The sequence below is a fragment of the Oryctolagus cuniculus genome, chromosome 2, assembly GCF_051225735.1.
Source record: "Oryctolagus cuniculus isolate XC-2025 breed Fujian yellow rabbit chromosome 2, ASM5122573v1, whole genome shotgun sequence".
Classification (NCBI taxonomy): Eukaryota; Metazoa; Chordata; class Mammalia; order Lagomorpha; family Leporidae; genus Oryctolagus; species Oryctolagus cuniculus.
In genome coordinates this window covers 186,736,507-186,755,973 of record NC_142868.1, presented here as the reverse complement: position 1 = coordinate 186,755,973, position 19,467 = coordinate 186,736,507, and the positions used below count along the sequence as shown (strand labels likewise).

Below are 19,467 nucleotides of genomic sequence, written 5' to 3'. Positions count from 1 at the left end.
CCAATAAATGTCACTGTAGCCCAGTATCCAAAATCATCACAAAATTCAGTATATTTATAAAGGCCTTCTGACATTTATAATGTGTTAGAAACAGCATTAGATGGAGCTGTTATACACAACACTAAATCAGAGCACTGACTCTGAAGACACTGGCTGCACTCACTACTTTCAGCAGAAGAGAATTTGAAGTTATTAACCATAAAGTCAATGAGTAAATACTTAACTTCAAGGAGAAGGCATCTGGGGAGTTTGATTAGCAACAAAATTAGTAATTCAAGTGGGTAGGAAACTCAAGCATAGTCTATAAAAATTGGGAAACAAAAGAGTAACTGCAATTATAAAACACTGAAAACACAACTGAGAAACCTGGAGATAACATGAGCACATACGAGGCACCCTTCATTTCACTTCATTCTTACATTTCTGAATCCCACACAACCACGTAAAAGCAGCACAGGAGAATTTGAGGTACAAAAATTCAAACTCTTTCTTACCTACAAATCCAAAGTAACTTGGTCCTGCAAACAAGTATCAGATTAACAAGGGACAATGTGTTGTAATTATATATTGGCAAGGGTGACGGCTCCACCTTTGGCCTCAGCCTATAAGCAATCTTTCATGAAACCCATTTTGATAAGCAGTCAAACTTACACAGGATAAAAAACAAGTGTGGATACAATCTGTACAACTTGGGCAATCCTATTTACCTATATGGGAAATATATCAATTGCTTATAGTAATGTGTTTCTAATTTTACTTTCTAACAGATTTTTTTCAATTAAATTTTATATAAACCTGGACAAGATTTAAAACAGAAAAAAAGAATTTTATCAGTATAATTTTTAGAGGTTCAACTTATCTTTAATATGAATTACTATAATATTTGTAAGTATTTAATATCACAAATTCATTGGCTGACCAGAGAGGACAAAAGGCTGTAATAATGAAGAAAAATATTTGAAAATGGTTAAAAATACACCTTCTTGGCCAGCGCCGCGGCTCACTAGGCTAATCCTCTGCCTACGGTGCGGGCACCCTAGTCCCGGTTGGGGCGCCAGATTCTGTCCCAGTTGCTCCTCTTCCAGTCCAGCTTTCTACTGTGACCTGGGAGTGCAGTGGAGGATTGTCCAAGTGCTTGGGCCCTGCACCTGCATGGGAGACCAGGAGGAAGCACCTGGCTCCTGGCTTTGGATTGGCGCAGCTGTGCCGGCCGTAGTGGCCACTTGGATGAACCAACGGAAAAAGGAAGACCTTTCTGTCTCTCTCTCTCTCTCACTAACTCTACCTGTCAAAAAAAAAAAAAAAAAAAAAATACACCTTCTTAGCTTCAGCATTCAAATAATGTCTACATTTTACTTGGCTACTAAGTAAGAATTCTCCTTTTTCTATGGAAGAACAGCAGATGATAAAAACTGAATTTTTTTAAAGCAAGATTTATATATTTGAAGGCGTTACAGAGAGAGAGAGTGGAAAAGACGAGGGAAAAGACTCTGCAGACAACTGCAATGGCCAGGGCTGAGCCCGGCCAAAGCAGGGACCCAGGAGCTTCATTCTGGGTCTCCCACGTGGGTGGCAGGGGCCCAAACACTGCGCAATCTTCTTCTACCTTTCCTAGGCCGTCAGCAGGGGAGCTGGATTGGAAGTGGAGTAGCCTGGACCCAAAGCATGCCTGTATGGATGCCAGTGTCACAGGCAGCAGCTTTACCTGCTATGCACAATGCTGGCCTTTATAAAAAATTTTTAGAAGTTTGTGTTGTGATTGCCAATCTTCAACGGACCTATAGTAAGCCTGAAAAAGGTAGCATGAGTATTCTTTCAAAGCTAAAGCATATCTAATAACATTTTGCATTATTTATCACTTACGTAAGGTAGATATAAAGCTTCCATAGCTGCCTGAAATGACCAAAAAAAAAAATCTTTACACAATATTATCAATTGTGGACAACTTTGTGGACTGTATTATTGTCCTACAGTGATATAGAGCACAGCATAAACTTTGCATATGTCTGAGCCTCAGATGGTAATTAATTAGTGCCATTCCTGAATACTAGTATTAAATATTTGGTGGCTGGACAGGTGCAGATTTAAATCTTAAGGGTCCAGGGCAGAGATACGAAATTGGTAATTGATAACAAAACAAAATTGAAGAATAAATAGACACAAAAATGTCAAACAGAAGCTTTATTTCAAGCGTTTTTTTTTTTTTTTATTGATCTAGCAGTAAACATTAGCATGTTGGTTTTGTTTGGTACATGAGATGAATCTGATAGTATTTTAACTTAGAAGGCTTTATTTTTTTAAGTTTAAAACATACATTAAAATTGAGTTTGAATTTGATGGAACAATGATACACTAGTTTGTTTCCAAATAATCTTTCATTAAAAACAATTAGGAAAGATAGAGAAAATAATTTTTAAGTCTTCAAAAATTTGTAACCATTAAAAGAATTAGACAAGAATGTAACAAGTTTATAAAAAAGGAAATAGAAAATAAAATTAATATGAGAAGAAAGCAGAAAAGCAACAGAGACCAAAAAGTATGACATATTGAGATGTATAGGATGTTGATAAAGGCATGAATGCAGGAAAACTGAAAGTCGTGAAATGCAGTTAAAAAAAAAAGGGCTGGAATTCAAGGATCTAACCATCTGGCAGAAACAAATGGAAAAAACAGATGAATCCAAACAAAAAAAATAGACAAGTGATGATAATAGAGTAGAAATTAATAGGATAGGGAGAAAAAATTTTATTAAAGAGGATTAACAAAGCCAAAAGCTGGCTCTTTGAAAAGACCTATAAATAAGTAAATTCCTAAGAAGACTCATCATGAAAAGACACAAATAAGAATTATCTGAAGTGAAAAAAGTGTATTATTTCATATTATTCATCTATCAAAAGATAATGAAAGAATGCTATAAAGAACTTTATGCCAATTAATTTGGGAAAATTCTCTCTGACAAAACACACAAAAAATCCTAATACAAAAAGACTAGTAGAATCTTAATAGTTCTCTATCTTTATGTATGTTTTTAATGACACTGAATTCATCGTGTTTTTTTTTTTGGTCCAGAAGAAAGTGTCGGCACTTAAGAAAGAAATAATACCAATTCTTTTCAAAAAATTTATTTGAATGAGAGTCTTCTCTGTCTCTCTGGTTTACTCTCCAAATGCCCATGAAGATGAAGCCAGGAACCCAATCCAGGTCCTTCACAAGGATGTAAGGAACCCAATCACTTGAGTTTAATTTCTCAAAGTGTCTGCAATAGCAGGAATCTAGAGTCAGGAGCCAAAGCAGGTATTGAACCCAGGTACCCCTATATGGGCATCTTAACTGGAGTCTTAACTGGTAGGCCAAATGTCCACCCCTTAAAATTTAGAGGGAGCAGGAGATGGGAGGGTTGCGGGTAGGAGGGAAGTTATGGGGGGGGGGGGAAGCCACTGTAATCCATAAGCTGTACTTTGGAAATTTATATTTATTAAATAAAAATTAAAAATTTTTTTTTCATTTAATACCAATCTTGGATAGCATCCAGAGAATAGAAACTGAGGGACCACTATCTCAACTCAATTTATGAATCCTGCAAACCTCACTATCACTATCTCACAAAGATATTACAATAAAGAAAAATTATGGGCCAATCTTTTTCATGAAATTACATGCAAAAACTCTATTCTAAATACTAGCAGACTAAATTTGGTGATACATAAAGGCACTGCAAAAAGTTTATGAAAAAAAGAGGAACTAAAAGGTTTCTTTTTTGGCACAAAACATTTTGAAATCCACCTAGTTTTTTCAAAATATACATTTTCACAAACTTTCTGAATATCCCTTGAATGCAAGCGTTTAAAAACTTTTTTAGTGGGGCCAGTGCTGTGGCATAGCAAGCTAAGCCTCCGCCGGAATGTCAGCATCCCACATAGGCGTCGGTTCATTTCCTGGCAGCTCCTCTTCAATCCAGCTCTCTGCTATGGCCTGGGAAAGCACTGGAAGATGGCCCAAGTCCTTGGGGCCCTGCACTCATGTGGGAGACCCAGAAGAAACTACTGGTTCCCAGCTTCAGATTGGCTCAGCTCTGGCCATTTAGGGAGTGAACCAGTGGATGGGAGACATTTCTCTCTGTCTCTCCCTCTCTTTGTAACTCTACCTCTTAAACAAATACATAACTCTTTTTTTTCTTAAGCAACAAATAAACTTATCTTTCAATTGTATTTTCTACAAGCTTTTTGAAATACCCTTATACCAAGCGGTAACAGATGACAACCAAATTGTATAAATGTTAGAAATGAAAGATTGTTTAAGTATTCAAAAATGTCATTATCACATTAGCAGAATAAAGGAGTAAAATTATATAATCATCTCAGCTGACATAGAACTTGTCTTTTAGCGGTCTTTTTAAATCTGCTGCACCATGCCTCCACTCTACCTCTCCATCAACATTACTGCCAAACCCATGCTATTCACTCATTATAAAGACTTCTGTGTAGTAGTAACTATGGCTCATGACACATTTTATAAAGAACTACAAGAGTGGAGTTCTAAAGTCACCAACACAAAGAAATGATAACTGTTTAAGGAGACAGAGATGCTAATTACCCTGATTTGATCATTACACATGGTATTTATGTCACAGTTCTCTATAAACAAGTACAATTAAAATAAAATTAAAAAGGTTACTAAAACTGAATAAAATTAAACCATTTTTAAAAAGGAAAAATACAGTATTTCATTTTAATAAGAAATTATGAAAGATAAAACAAAAATAATCAAGCAGGGCTATCTATATAATAATAAATGAATATTCCATCATTTTCTATAATCACACATGTATATATAAGCATTTATACACATTATTACATAAATAATTATCACTGTTGGATAAACAGGAACATGCTACATACATGTCCATGCACTTTGTTTCATACACTTGGAAATCCCATCAAAACAAGTGGTCCAATTTATTATCAATGATTCCAGAATATGGATACATCATAACTCATGACCATCTTCCTGCTGACAGGCACTCAGCTGGTTCTCAGGTTAGAACAATGCTTCAGTAAGTCCCCTTAAAGCTCCATGTTCTTACAGACTGCCATATCCGTATGCATTGTTTTCATACACCAGATTCCCAAGTACGGAATTACTGTGTCGAATTTTAGTTAAGTGCTGCCAGATTCTTTTCTTTAAAAAAAAAAAAAAAAAAAAAAAAAAAAAAAAAAAGGAACCTAAGAATCACATTTCTTTTAGAGAATCAGGAAGATATCTTTCCCTTTACAATCATGTTGCCACTTGTAGTCTTTGGGTACAAAATACTTCACTCTTTAATTTACATGTCTTTAACTACTATTATGTTTGGACATCTTTTCACTTTGTTAACCTTTTGAACTTTCTTTTCTTTGAATTGTCTATTCATATTGTCTGTCTAGGTTCCAAGTAAGTTACTTAGCTTTTTCTAATTTGTCAGAAAATTTTAGGGACTGGCATTGTGGCGAAGAGGGGTAAAGCTACCGCCTGTAGTGCTGGAATCCCACACAGGAGCCAGTTCGAGACCTGGCTGCTCTGCTTCTGATCCATCTCCTTGCTAATGTGCCTGGGAAAGCAGCAGAGGACGGCCCAGACTTGGGCTCCTGCACCCACATGGAAGATCAAGAGGTTCCTGGCTCCTGGCTCATGGTTTCAGCTTGGCCCAGCCCTGGCAGTTGTGGCTATTTGGGGAGTGAATCAGCAGACGGAAGATCTCTCTCTCTCTCTCTCTCTCTCTCTCTCTTTCTCTGTAATTCTACCACTCAAATAAAGAAATAAATCTTAAAAAAAAAATGTTGTATGCTACAGATATCAACCCTTTTAAGGGTTTCTATATTATATGTATAGCTTCCTAGATCTTCAATTTTTATATTTAAACTTTTAATATATAAGGATTTAATTTGATTTTCTCTCAGATGGAGAACTACTTGTGCTAATAACATTTAATAAAGAAACCATTTTTTCTATTGTACATTCATACCATAGATGCTACCCACACATTAGTCATCTGATCACTATCTAGGTTAGCAGACTGAGTGTCCAAGTGCTTGTATTCAAGTAACCCCTATTTTCTCAATCATAGGTGTGTACATATTGGAAACAACAATATATACAGTGTTTGGTACTACTGGTCATTTTAGACACCCACAGGGAACACTAGAATATATCTTCCACAGACAACAGGGGAAGTACCATACATAAGAGAAATATGACAATTATATTGAAAGAGTAGAAAAGGTAAAGGTTCCTAAATGAAAGTAAGATTTCTACATTTCACTTGAAGTGGCAAAAGTCAATATAAGTAGGCTGTGAGATAAATTATTATGTATATTTATATAGAGGGTAACCACTAAAAAAAAAAGTATACTAAGCAATAAACTCAAAAACAGTTTAAGTCAAATATAATACTAAAAATGATAAATCAACCCGTAGAAAGGCAAGAACAGAGAAACAGAATAAAAAGAAAACAAAAAAGAAAATGGCTGACTTAAACCCATCAACAATTACTTGAAATATATATGTTCTGAACAAACCAGTTAAAAGACAGAGATAGGCAGAATAGATTAAAAAAAACCACTATATAAGTATATTGTCTGTGAGAAATTGACTTCAGCATGACATTGGTAGGTTTGAAAATAAAGGTATAGAAAAGATTTGTCATGTTATTATATTTCTTTTAATGCTGGTCCCCTGTTCTGGATTCTTTTTTCTTTTAAAGATTTATTTTTTATTTATTTGAAAAGCAGAGTTAGAGAGAGAGGAGGAGAGACAGTGAGGGAGATTTTCCACCTGCTGGTTCACACCCTAAATGGCCACAATGGCAGGGGCTGGGACAGGTCAAAGCTAAGAGCTTGGAGCTTCTTTCGGGCCTCCCCTGTGGTACAGGGGCCCAAGGACTCCAGCCATCTTCTGCTGTTATCCCAGGTACATTAGCAAGTAGTTGGGTCAGAAGTGCAGCATCCGGGTCTTGAACCAGGGCCCATTTGGGATGCTGTCATTGTAGTCGCAGGTTTCACTGCTATATCACAATGCTGGCCCTCATCTTAATAGTTTTTAAAGCAGGGATGCCTGTGTGTTAATCATTAATTAGACTTTGGAGCAAAGAACAAAATAAAATGATTAATTCACTAAGACATATACTAACTGTATATGCACCAAACAACAGAGACTGAAAATACAGGTAGCCAAAACCAACAGAGCTCAAAGGAGAAATAGAAATATCTGTAACTATAGTTGGGACTCTCAGCAACACAGTAACAACCAAAACTGCTGCAGTCAATTAAAAAGTACGGAAGAAGAGAACAGTACCACCAGCAGGATGTCATGAATACGTACAGAATACTACACCCGACAGCAGAATATACCTTTTTTTATAAGTATCCATGAAACATTTCTAAAAATACACCATATCAGTCATAAAACAAACATATTTAAAATAATTATAATGATAAGCTTGTATTTTCTATACATTGTGGAATAAAATTAGGTATCAGTAAGAGATAAACAAAAAATAAGTCTCTACACACTTGGAAACAAAGAACACATATCTAAATATTCCATGAGACAAAAAGGAAGTTTCAGAGGAAATTTTAAAAATATATGAAACTGACAGGGCCGGTGCTGTGGCATAGCGGGTGAGGCCGCTGCTTGCAGTGCCGGCATCCCATATGGGTGCCAGTTGGAGTCCCGGTTGCTCCACTTTTGATCCAGCTCTCTGCTATAGCCTGGAAAAGCAATAGAAGATGGCCCAAGTCCTTGGGCCCTGCACCCATGTGGGAAGTGCACCATTTGGGGAGTGAACCAAAGGACGAAAGACCTCTCTCTCTCTCTCCTTCTCTCTCTGCCTCTCTGTAACTCTGCTATCAAATAAATAAATCAATCTTTTTTTTTTTTTTTTTTTTGGCAGGCAGAGTGGACAGTGAGAGAGACAGAGAGAAAGGTCTTCCTTTGCCGTTGGTTCACCCTCCAATGGCCACAGTAGCCGGTGCACTGCGGCCAGCGCACCGCGCTGATCCGGTGGCAGGAGCCAGGTACTTATTCTGGTCCCCCGGGGTGTAGGGCCCAAGCACCTGGGCCATCCTCCACTGCACTCCCTGGCCACAGCAAAGAGCTGGCCTGGAAGAGGGGCAACCGGGACAGAATCCGGCGCCCCGACCGGGACTAGAACCTGGTGTGCCGGCGCCGCTAGGCGGAGGATTAGCCTAGTGAGCCGCGGCACCGGCCAAATAAATAAATCTTAAAAAGAAAATACACACAACTGAGTGAAAATGAAAATACAAGATACCAAAATCTGTGGGATACAACAAAGCAATGTCAAAATGGAAATAACAGTACCAAATGCTTACACTAGAAACAAAGTTCTCAAGTCAGTAATCACAGAGGTAGAAAAAGAACAAAGAAAACCTTAAACAGGCAGGGATAAATGCAAAGCAAAGGAGAAAATAATTTAAGAGCAAAAATCAATTAAAAAGAAAGAAAATCAATGAAATAAAGAGCTGGTTCTTTGAAAAAGATCAATAAAATCAATAAACTACCACTGAAAAAGACAGAAGACACAAATTATCAATATTAGGAATGAAAAAACAGATATATCTAAAGATCCTGCAGAATACACTGATATCAAAACCAAAAACAGTACAAAAATACACAATAAATCTTTCATACCAATATCTTAACAAAATATTTGCAACTAGAATCCAGCAATATATGAAAAGAAGTACAAGTTGATCATGCCTAATCCAAAGATTTGAAATCCAAGATGTCCCAAAATCTAAAACTTTTTGAGCATTGACATGATGTCACCAGCAGAAAATTCCATAGTTGACTTCACCTGACAAGTTGCAATCAACACGCAGGTGTGCTGAACATATGCTATAAAGTTACCATCAGGGTGTGTATAAAGGATATATGAAGCATAAATGAATTCTGAATTTAGTCTTGAACCCATCCCTGATAGTTCATCATGTACATGCAAAAATCCCCAATTCACAAAAAAATATTTAATCTAAAGCACTTATGATTCCAAGCATTTCATGTAAAGGATATTCAATCTGAAAACACCATGATCAAGTGGGGTTTATTCCAGGTTACGTTCAACATTTGAAAACCAATTAATGTACCTCACCACATCAATAAGCTAAAGAAGTCTTATCAGTTAAGTAAACAAACACCACAAAACTCTGCAGCTGTACTCTTGGGCATTTATTACAGAAAACAGACTTAGGTTCACTCAAAAACCTTCACACAAAAGTTCACAACACCTCTATGGTAACAGCTGAAAAACTGGACACAACACAAATATATCCTTTGACCAATGAATACCACCTCACAGAATAAAAAAGAATGGTAATTGATATATATATATATATATATATATATGAATTGTATGGATTTCAAATGAATCATGCTGAATAAAAAAAAGTCAGCCTCTAAGATTTACATACTGTATGATTCCATTTATCAACTTTCTTGAAGTAACAAAAGTATAGTAATGCAGAGATTAGGGGCTGCCAAGAATTAAGAGATTGCAGTTGGGCAAATGGCTATGACTGTAAAGCAGACCACGAGGGAGCAAGGAGGGTAATTCTCCATCTTGACTATAACGGTGGTCATTATGTGATTACAGGTGGCAAACTTGCAAAGATCTGTGTACACACACAAATGAGTGTTTATAAAACTACTGAACTCTCAGTAACTGGATTGTAACCAAGTCAATTTCCAAGTTTCATGTACTACTGCAGTTAATAAAATGTCACCATTAGGGGAGGCTGGCTGAAGGGTGCACAAGGAGCTTGCTCTACAGTTTTTGCCACTTCTTATAATCTATAAATTCACAGTAAGTTTTCTAAAAAACAGAAAAACAAAAACCTTAATTATACAGTTGTTTACTTAATTGCAACTGGTATATGTGGTACAAAAAGAGAAAAATCAGAAATCTTACCACATAGTCCCATGTCAATTTAAAAAAAAATAAAGCTGAAAGTCATCATTCAATATAGACACATGGAAAAAAATCTTTTTAACTGTTTGTATCCACAGGATAAGATGAAGGAATAAAACGACAAATCGCTGTTTTCTATATCCTGACTGGGATGGTAATCTGGCACTTGCAACAAGCTATCTTCCTTTTTGTAGTACTTTTCATTTGATAAGTGCATTCTCACCCTTTCTCATCTTATAACAAGATCTGCAAAGTAGGTAGTGTAGTTAAGAAAATCTGAAGTCACGGATTTTTTATTTTCTTTGCTGAAGGTCTTAGGACTTCAAGTGGCAAAACCAATTCTATAGTCTTGTGACTTCTATTCCGTTATTTTTCCAGACACATATTACTTTGAAGCTTTATATAATGCTAATGGATACCAAGCACAAGCTGTATAATTCTGTAGGATAAAGTTCAAGTGGAAGTGTGATTCATGTCTCAGCAATATTCGAGCGGTCATCTTTGCTCCTGCTTGATAAAGTGGTCATGAGATCAGCAATTTTAGACTTTTCGGAACAACTTTTATATTCTAATTTGCTACTTTGAAATATTTGCTACTTAAATGAAATCTGTGAAATTGGGTCAGAAAGCTGAGCTTATATGAAGAATACAGAATCCAACAATATTACTGAGGAAATATAAAAATGAAAGCATACACTACTGCATATGATAAACTTGCTGAATTTTCTTGAAAAAGGCAAATGTCTTTTTCCCTAACTCTATTGCAGCCTCTAAGTTACCAGCTATGGCATCAAACGCTGTTGGAATCACACAAGTACTATTTCTCTAATATACTAGAAAGTAGTTTATATTCTGAGCATCAATTAAAGCCAAGAATTTTAGAAAAATGTGCAGGCTACTCTACTTATAAATATATTCATTAAATATAATACACTAGTTTCCCTTTGGATGAAGTATACTTAAAGCAGACTTTGGAATTAAAAATGCTGAAAGGGTATCAACGTCCTAACAAAAAGAAAAGCATCCATTCTGAAGGTCTTAAGCTATCAAAATACGAAACATTAAAATATAAAAATCTGAAGGAGCATCTGCATGCTGCCTTGATTACCCCGTGGAAACCTTTGTGCTGGGAAGAGGGGTCAGAGAAAGCCTGCAAAAACACCCCAGTGAGATGCCATTTATAGTTTTAAAACGAAGTAAAAACGAAGCTTCTCAGAGTAAAGATGCTGGAGACGTTTCTAAATTTTGTGGGCTTTCTTTTGTTCTGTCTGTCTCTGTCTCCACAGGAATTTGCTCTTAGAGCTAAAATGGCTAAGGGCTGTGTGTTTAGATGGTGACCCACAGGCCACAAAGCAGGTGTCCAGGAACCACCTTCGCGGGAATTCCGTAACGAGTCAAGGAATAAACCGTCCAATCTGCACCCCGACCCGATGAAGGAAGGACAACCCCAGTAACCCAAGGGTGGGGATTTGGTGCAGAGCAGTGTAGGCACCAGGTGCCTGCTCCGTTCCCGGCCCACACTTGGCCCCATCCTGGCCACTTCTTCCCGGTCGGTTTCCCAAAGGGACATTCGCACGCACCGGTGGGCGCACTTAGCCCACCAGTAAATGCTGTGTTCTCCGGCTCTGGGGCGAGACTGCGGGGGAAGCAGCACCAGGGACGCCCGGAACAAGTGGTTCTGAACCCCTAAACTATCGCAGCACCGTTATTTCCGCCACCACGGGTTGCCTGTACAAAGGCAGCTAGGGATCTGCGAGGAGCCACAGAGAGGAAAGTGCTTCCACGCGTCGGATCCCCTTCCTCTGCAAAGTTACCCGAGTGCAGGAAAGGGTACCTCACCTGTCCGCCTAAGAGGCGGCCGGCTCTCCCCGACGGTCCTGGGAAGGCGCTGCAGGGACCGGAAATCCCGCCTCCCCGTGACGTCACATCGCCGCGCCGCGCACTGTTCCCGGAAGCACACGACTTCAGGGCGCTCAGCGCGCGGGTAAACGGGAGTTTCGGACTTCGGACCAGGGTTGTAGTGATCTCTCCCCTTTTCTTTCATTTTTATCTATTTCTTGTTGTCTGTCATCTTTGATATAGTCCCTGCCTTCCGTTCTTTATTCTCCAGTTCTCTGCTCATTTCCCCTTTCTCAATGGCTGCTTGCAACTCTTCCTCTCGAGAAATACACAGCTAAGTGGATTCTCAGCTGGCATTGTTCATTAGCATTAGAATGCCAGCCTCTGGTACTCTGCATTTCAGGGAAATGCTAAATATGCCTGTTCCACAGGTGTTTGGAACTTCCTGCACTCCAACAGTGTGAAGACAAAGTCTGTCCGTGTGGTGAACAGTTGTGTGAGAACATGGTACATAGTGACCAGTTTGTGATGGTCTTTGCAAAGTTAATGGAAAATGCGGCTTGTGAAAAAATTGTACATGGATTTCAGTTTTCTCTTTTGCACCAAAATTAACTACCCTTTTAAATTCCGTTTTCCCATGATCTTTCTGAGGTCCCCTGTTTGTCTAAATATGCTAGTTACATGTATAATACTAGATACACTATTGTATGTATTACCTGATATGCTAGTAATGTGAAAATGTGAAAGGCCAGGAGAAGTAGATAAGCTAGCAAATCATAATTCTCACATCTAGAAAAATAACTGCTTCTTTTGAATTCAACATCTCACTGATTAGCACAACCATTCAACCATTTGTTAGAAGTAGACTGGTACCTCTTTATATTTTTTATTTATTTTTTTAAAAATTTGTTTATTTTACTTGAAAGAGTTACAGTCAGAGGCAAAGAGAGAGAGAGGAAGTCTTCCATCCACCAGTTCACTCCCCAAATGGAGCAAAGGCCAAAACTGGGCTGACCCGAAGCCAGGAGCCAGGAGCTTCTTCTGGGTCTCCCACGTGGGTTCAGGGGCCCAAGGACTTGGTCCATCTTGTACTGCTTTCCCAGGCCATAGCAGAGAGCTGGATTGGAAGTGGAGCAGCTGGGTCTAGAACTGGTGCCCATGTGGGATGCTGGTGCCTCAGGCCAGGGCATTAACCTGCTGCGCCACAGTGCTGGCCCCAAGAAGTTCCAATCTTTACAAATCAAAATCTATCTTTCCAGACTTTATGGACACTCAGTATTATTACTGCCATTTTTTTTCTCCATAGTATAAAATGAGGCACAGAAAGAAATTCACTCTTTTTTTTTTTTTTTTTTTTTGACAGGCAGAGTGGACAGTGAGACAGAGAGAAAGGTCTTCCTTTGCCATTGGTTCATCCTCCAATGGCTGCTGTGGCCAGTGCACCGCGCTGACCCGAAGCCAGAAACCAGGTGCTTATCCTGGTATCCCATGGGGGTGCAGGGCCCAAGTACTTGGGCCATCCTCCACTGCACTCCCGGGCCACAGCAGAGAGCTGGACTGGAAGTGGGGCAACCGGGACAGAATCCGGTGCCCAACTGGGACTAGAACCCAGTGTGCCAGCGCCGCAGGTGGAGGATTAGCCTACTGAGCCATGGCACTGGCTCTTATTCTTTTAATTATTTGAAAGAGAGATCTCCCATCTGCTGGTTGACTCTCCATATACCCACAACAGTCATGGATCGGTCAGGTCAAAGCCAGGAAGCTGGAATTCAATCTTTGTGTCCCATGTGGATGGCAGAGATCCAATTACTTGAGCTTTCACCTGCTAGCTCCCAGTCTGCACATTAGCAATAAACTGGAATAGGAGTCACGGCCCTAATTTGTACAAGGTCACATCTACTATGCTTTGTATACAAGGGTACTTCAAAAAGTTCATGGAAAGTGGAATTAAAAGCTAAGTTTATTCTGGTGCAAAAAAATTTGAAACACATAAAGGGCCTTTAAAAATTTCATGAAAATGCATAATGTGAAAATTCTATACATGTATTTAATTTTTTGCACCAAAATAAACCTGTCTTTTGATTTCACATTTTGCAAACTCTTTGAAGTATCCTTTTATGCTACATTACATTTGGATGAGTTCCCATGACACTTGTGAAGGTCTGAGGACTTACTGTTTCCCACCTGCACTACTTGCAGCACCTCCTCATTGGTTTCCACGTCTCTCCCTTTCCTGTGGTTTATGGAATGTCTGGACTCTCTCCAGTGGTTTATACTCTTGCTCACTGCTCCCTTTACCTGCATGCTGTTCTCCTTTCCCTTCACGCTACCCCCTCCCTCCTCTAACTCCAACACATGACGTGAGATTCACTTGTGAATGGCTTTCACTGCTATCCCCGGTGAGGTGAGGTCTCCTGTTTCATACTCTTGTATCACTATGTGTATTCTTCTGTTAGGATACTTATTTGTCTGGTGTCTAGCACCAGACCATGAGACCCTACTTGACAAATATCACTTATTTATTTTGTATTTCCTAGGTCTAAAATAGGGCCTGAGATGTGATAAGCACGCTGTAAATTGTTTAAATAACCACTTGACTACAGAAATGGAATGACCCTTGGAGCCTGCAGAACCCACTCAACACATGTTCTAGGTAAACTGGTATTGTGGAGCTTTTATGTGAGTATCTTCTTTTCTTTTGTTTTCTTTTCTTTTCTTTTTTTACAAGCAGAGTGGACAGTGAGAGAGAGAGAGAGAGAAAGGTCTTCCTTTTGCCATTGGTTCACCCTCCAATGGCTGCCACGACTGGCGCTCTGCGGCTGGCACACCACGCTGATCCAAAGGCAGGAACCAGGTGTTTATCCTGGTCTCCCATGGGGTGCAGGGCCCAAGCACTTGGGCCATCCTCCACTGCACTCCCGGGCCACAGCAGAGAGCTGGCCTGGAAGAGGGACAACTGGAACAGAATCTGGCACCCCGACCGGGACTAGAACCCGGTGTGCCGGCGCCACTAGTTGGAGGATTAACCTATTGAGCCGCAGCGCCGGCCAAGTATCTTGTTTTCTACAGTAGTTTCCAGTTACTGTTGAGATACGATTGCCTTGCAAATTGTGCTCAGTACAATCCTTGGAAACTGTTAAATTCTTGTGCATGTGTTTATTTGAAGGTCAGGAGCATCACCACTATCAATGCTTCTCAAACTTTAGTGTGCATAGGCATCACCTAGAGAGCTTCTTAAGACACAGATTCTGATTTAGTGTGTAGGTCCTAGGTGAAGCTGAGGATTTGCGCTTGCATTTGCAGATTATTCTGCTGTAGCTGGGCCTTGGACCACAGTATGAGTACTGTGAGCACTGAGTAGCTCTACCCTATCTAATAGTATAGGGAAAATATGAGAGGAGGTTGATAGACTTGACTTATGGTATATGGTAATTTGTGTCTAAGAATATGTGTAATTAATTGACATGGCTTTCATGTAGCATCCAACACATATTGCACAAAAATATACCTTGTGAAATGGATCTGCACCACCACATTTATTTATTTTCATTCTTCCAGAAATATATGAGTGCTTACTGTGTGCTGGATATTGCTGTGCTATGGGTGTCAGGGACCCAGTAAAGCTCTTTGCTTGTCGTTGTCGTTGTTGTTTTGGAAGGCTGGCAGACAATGAATAAGTAAGAAGGAAATAAGGAATAACATTAAATGTCAGTATAAAAGTGACTAAATTAGATTGAGTTATAAGGAAAACATCTGAACTAAATCCTAAAAGGCAAGGGAGTTAGCCAATTAGTAAAACATAATTCAGCCTTCCTTCTCATCTTCTGTCTCATCACTGTCCTTGACCTTCTTTTCTATCCAAACTTTCCCCCTTGGTAACCACATCCAGTCCTGTAGCTTTAAGTACTAATTATGGACAGACAGCTCTCCAAACTGCACACCCATCCCAGAACTCTCCCATGAGTTCCAGGCTTGTAGACTATATAGCCTACTCAGCAATTCCACTTGAAAGTCAAAGAGGCACCAGAAGGTAATGTAGCCCACACAGAACTAATGATTTCCACTCCAAGAGCAGGAATGCATCTAGACCGTAACAAAAAGAAGACACGAGATCTGAAAAACAGTTGGAAACTGAGTCAGGATTCTGTTTCCATCTGTTGCCTTTAATTCTGTCTGAGCATCTGTTTTATCCTTCTTTGATTAAAGGCCACAGAATGTGACTGCTTATGGCTTCTGACATTTATCTCGTAAACTTAAAAATCGATAGTTTTGTTCAAATAGTGTCTGTTGTTATCTTCTTAGACACATAGTAGGACTGGTGAAAGGCTGAAGTGGTGAGAGAAATAAGTTTCGAGAAGAAATGGTGTATCAGTTCTAGGCTTAGCAGCTGACTAGTTGTTCCTTTGTTATGGTGATGACAACATTCAGGGTGGTGTCTACTGCAGCTCTGTGTCCTTGAGCAGCTGTTGCTGTGTAGCCTCTGCTCACCATCTGGTGATGACTACTTACTGTGAAAAAGAAGTAAACCTTGTTAAAAACTCCTCAGATTCCTGGTGTTATCTGTTACTGCAGTGCTACAAAGTCTGTCCAGGTTGATGCATTTGGACAGCCACACAGAGTCACACGTGGTCTTTTGATTTTCATTCCAAACTCTCAGGAGAGAGTTTCTGATTGGCTCAGGGTGGGTGGGTCAGTTGTCCAGCAACTGTCAAATCACCAGTGACAATGCTAGTGTCATATTGGTCATCTGCACTATGGGTAAGGAGATCATAGTGGATGATAGTTTCTACAAAGCTATCTTCTACAAGTATAGAGGGCCATAAAAATTAGACCACTGTAGATTGATTTAAAAAACAGTAAGTGAAACAATTTCACACTTTTCATGAATATTTATTTATTTATTTTTTGACAGAGTGGACAATGAGAGAGAGAGAGAGAGACAGAGAAAAGTCTTCCTTTTTCTGTTGGTTCACCCCGCAATGGCCGCTATGGCTGATGCGCTGTGGCCGGTGCACTGCTCCGATCGGAAGCCAGGAGCCAGGTGCTTCTCCCTGTCTCCCATGCCGGTGCAGGACCAAAGCACTTGGGCCATCCTCCACTGTACTCCCGGGCCACAGCAGAGAGCTGTGGAAGAGGGGCAACTGGGACAGAATCCGGCACCCCAACTGGGACTAGAACCTGGTGTGCTGGTGCCGCAGGTGGAGGATTAGCCTCGTTAGCTGCGGCGCCGGCCTCCATAAATAATTTTACTCTCTATTCACTCTTTTTTTTTTTAATTGACTGACATTAACAGTCCCCTCTTTGCAGCTAGGGACACAAAGGCAGTCCAAACAGGAAAACTCTTGTTCTGTGAGGGTGTTGTGGTATAGCAGATTAAGCTACTGCTTGCAATACCACATGCCACGTTGATATGCCAGTTCAAATCCCAGATACTCTACGCTTCTGATTCAACTTCCTGGTAATATGCCTGGAAAGGCATTGGATGATAGGCTAAAAATTTGGATTCCTGACATACAACAGGAAGCCTTGATGGAATTCTGGGCTCCTGGATTTGACCTGGCTTAGCCCCATCTGTTGACTATTGGGGTCTATCTTTTTAAAGAAATTAATTGATCACTGCTACTAGAGACCAACATTCTGGGATGGAGAAAGGCAGAGAAGGCAATAAACCTAGATATGTGGATCAGAGAGAGATGATGTTGGACTTCTGATGGCAAGCTGGAGATAGAATTTATTCTGTAAGGAAGAGGGGCAATCAAAGGCCTCACAAAGTACTCCAGAAGCATGGAGGTGTGAGATAGTCCAATGGGGAAGCAGAAGCTAAGGTGAGGCTGCTCAAGGAAATGGCTCAGTGCCCAGGCCTGACTCCTAAGTCTTGATCTATCATTAAAAATGTCTTCCAGGCATGATTAGATTTATACTTCCTAAAGCCTGTCTGTTCTAAGACATTTGCCTACTCTCTTCCACTAAGCAGGCCTTTTAGTTGCCTTTGTATTGTCATTATGTATTAATCTATTTAGTTTGTTTATTGTATGTCTGTGAGAGCAAGACTTTTTGTCAAAGATTTATTTATTTGAAAGGCAGTGTTACAGAGAATGGGAGAGAAGGAGAGAGAGAGAGGGAGAGAGAGAGAGAAAGAAAGAGAGAAAGGTAGCCACAAGCTTCAGTCTTTTATAACATAATCTCACAACTGACATACCATCCCCTGCCTTCAGTGACAGCTATGTTCTGGGTGCTTCTCCCCTCCAAAACTCATGTTGAAACTTGGTCCTCCAAGTCATATGGAAGACCTTTCTCTCTGTCTCTCTCTCTTTCACTGTCTAACTCTGCCTGTCAAAAAAAAAAAAAAAGTAAATAAATAAAGAATCTCAGTATGAAGGGGAGGCACCTATATGGGCTCTGATTGACTTAATCATCACTGCCACTCCCACCCTGCCTCATTCACTGATTACAGGCTTGATCTATGAGCTAAGCCTGTTCTGTCAGTGTGACGCTTGAAATGCTGGGGGAGTTGTGTTCTCTGTTCTTGCACATTATGTGTTATCTGAGTAGGATACTTGGAGCTGCAGCATTTTGCCTCTGTGATGAAAGGTCAAAATAAGGAGAACAAGGCAGGAAGGGACTCACAAGAGAAATGGAGGCAAGGTCCTGGTCCTGATGCACCATATGTGAAGTCCGCCCTTCTCTGGACTTGCCAGTTGCATGAGCCAACAAAGCCCTATGATTAAAGCAGTTTCACTTGTGCTTTCTTTTTTCCAGCAGAGTCTCCGAATGATACATCCTGACCTGCTCCCAGGGTAACTGAGGACTCATTGTAACACCCTTGAGGGGCTGAGTGTGCACTCCGTTGGTCTAGCAGTAGCCCAATAAAGATGCAATGAAAGGTTTGCTGATTATTTAATTTCATGGTTGAGTGGCAAGAAAAAAATTGTGGAAAGGGAATTCCGGGATGTAAATTGAGACTTATATCAAATAGGCTAATTATAGGATGCTAATGACTATGTAAATGATCAGAAAAAGAGAGAGGGTTTTGTTTTGGTCAAATAATATTTATTATGTGCCAATTTTGTGTTTAATGTTTTACGTGTATTTAGAAGCAGAGAAACTTGAGGACAGAGTTTGGGATGAGGGTCCTGGATAAATGGCCTCTTTGTGCAGCCCATATGAACTATATCTGGATCCTAGAGAGAGAAGACTCTGGCAGCAAATATAAAGAAGTAGTTTTCCCACAGGATCTATGAGATCTATGAGAGATTTTTCAGATCCCAAGGCAGGGCCACTCAGGAACCACTGTGACAGGTTATAGTGCCAGGGAGTACAGCAGACAGGGCAGAAAGCTGTCTGCTGTACAGCAGAGGAACTAGGAGTAGTGTCACATGAACATAAAATGATTTCAGGGGACTGTCAACCATGTACAGCACTTACAGGGAGGAAGTCACAGTGGAGACAGTACGGAGTTTTATGGCATTTCATGGACATCAATGAAGAGGAAGAGGGAGAAAGGATGCATTTCTGATACGCCCAAGATCAACTGTGTAGTGATTCTTGAATACAGTGCCTAGAAACTGCCACAATTGTTGGAGACCTCTTACTTGGAGGCAGCTTAATGAGAACAGCTTTCCAAGGGGCTGAAGGTGTCAGGATATCAGTGAAAATGCGACAGAGAA

General features: G+C 39.9%; 1 protein-coding gene and 1 long non-coding RNA gene across 6 annotated transcripts in view; one reads left to right on the top strand and one right to left on the bottom strand.

Moving 5' to 3' along the window:
* The window catches only part of LDAH (lipid droplet associated hydrolase), a 148,326-nt gene extending 136,475 nt beyond the window's left edge, over positions 1-11,851 (bottom strand). For all 4 annotated transcript variants that reach the window (XR_016230537.1, XM_002710058.6, XM_089327789.1 and 1 more), the window contains exon 1: positions 11,801-11,851. The gene's annotated coding sequence lies outside the window, so the exon portion shown is untranslated. The remainder of the gene's footprint in view (positions 1-11,800) is intronic.
* Positions 11,852-11,876: 25 nt separating this feature from the next.
* LOC103347825 (uncharacterized) lies at positions 11,877-18,687 on the top strand. Of its 2 annotated transcripts, none has more exons than XR_016230538.1 (3): positions 11,877-11,975; positions 14,338-14,479; positions 18,563-18,687. It is a non-coding gene; the product is annotated as an uncharacterized LOC103347825 (long non-coding RNA). The 2 variants fall into 2 exon arrangements; XR_516322.5 differs by having other exon boundaries at positions 18,560-18,687.
* The last annotated feature ends 780 nt before the right edge of the window (positions 18,688-19,467 follow it).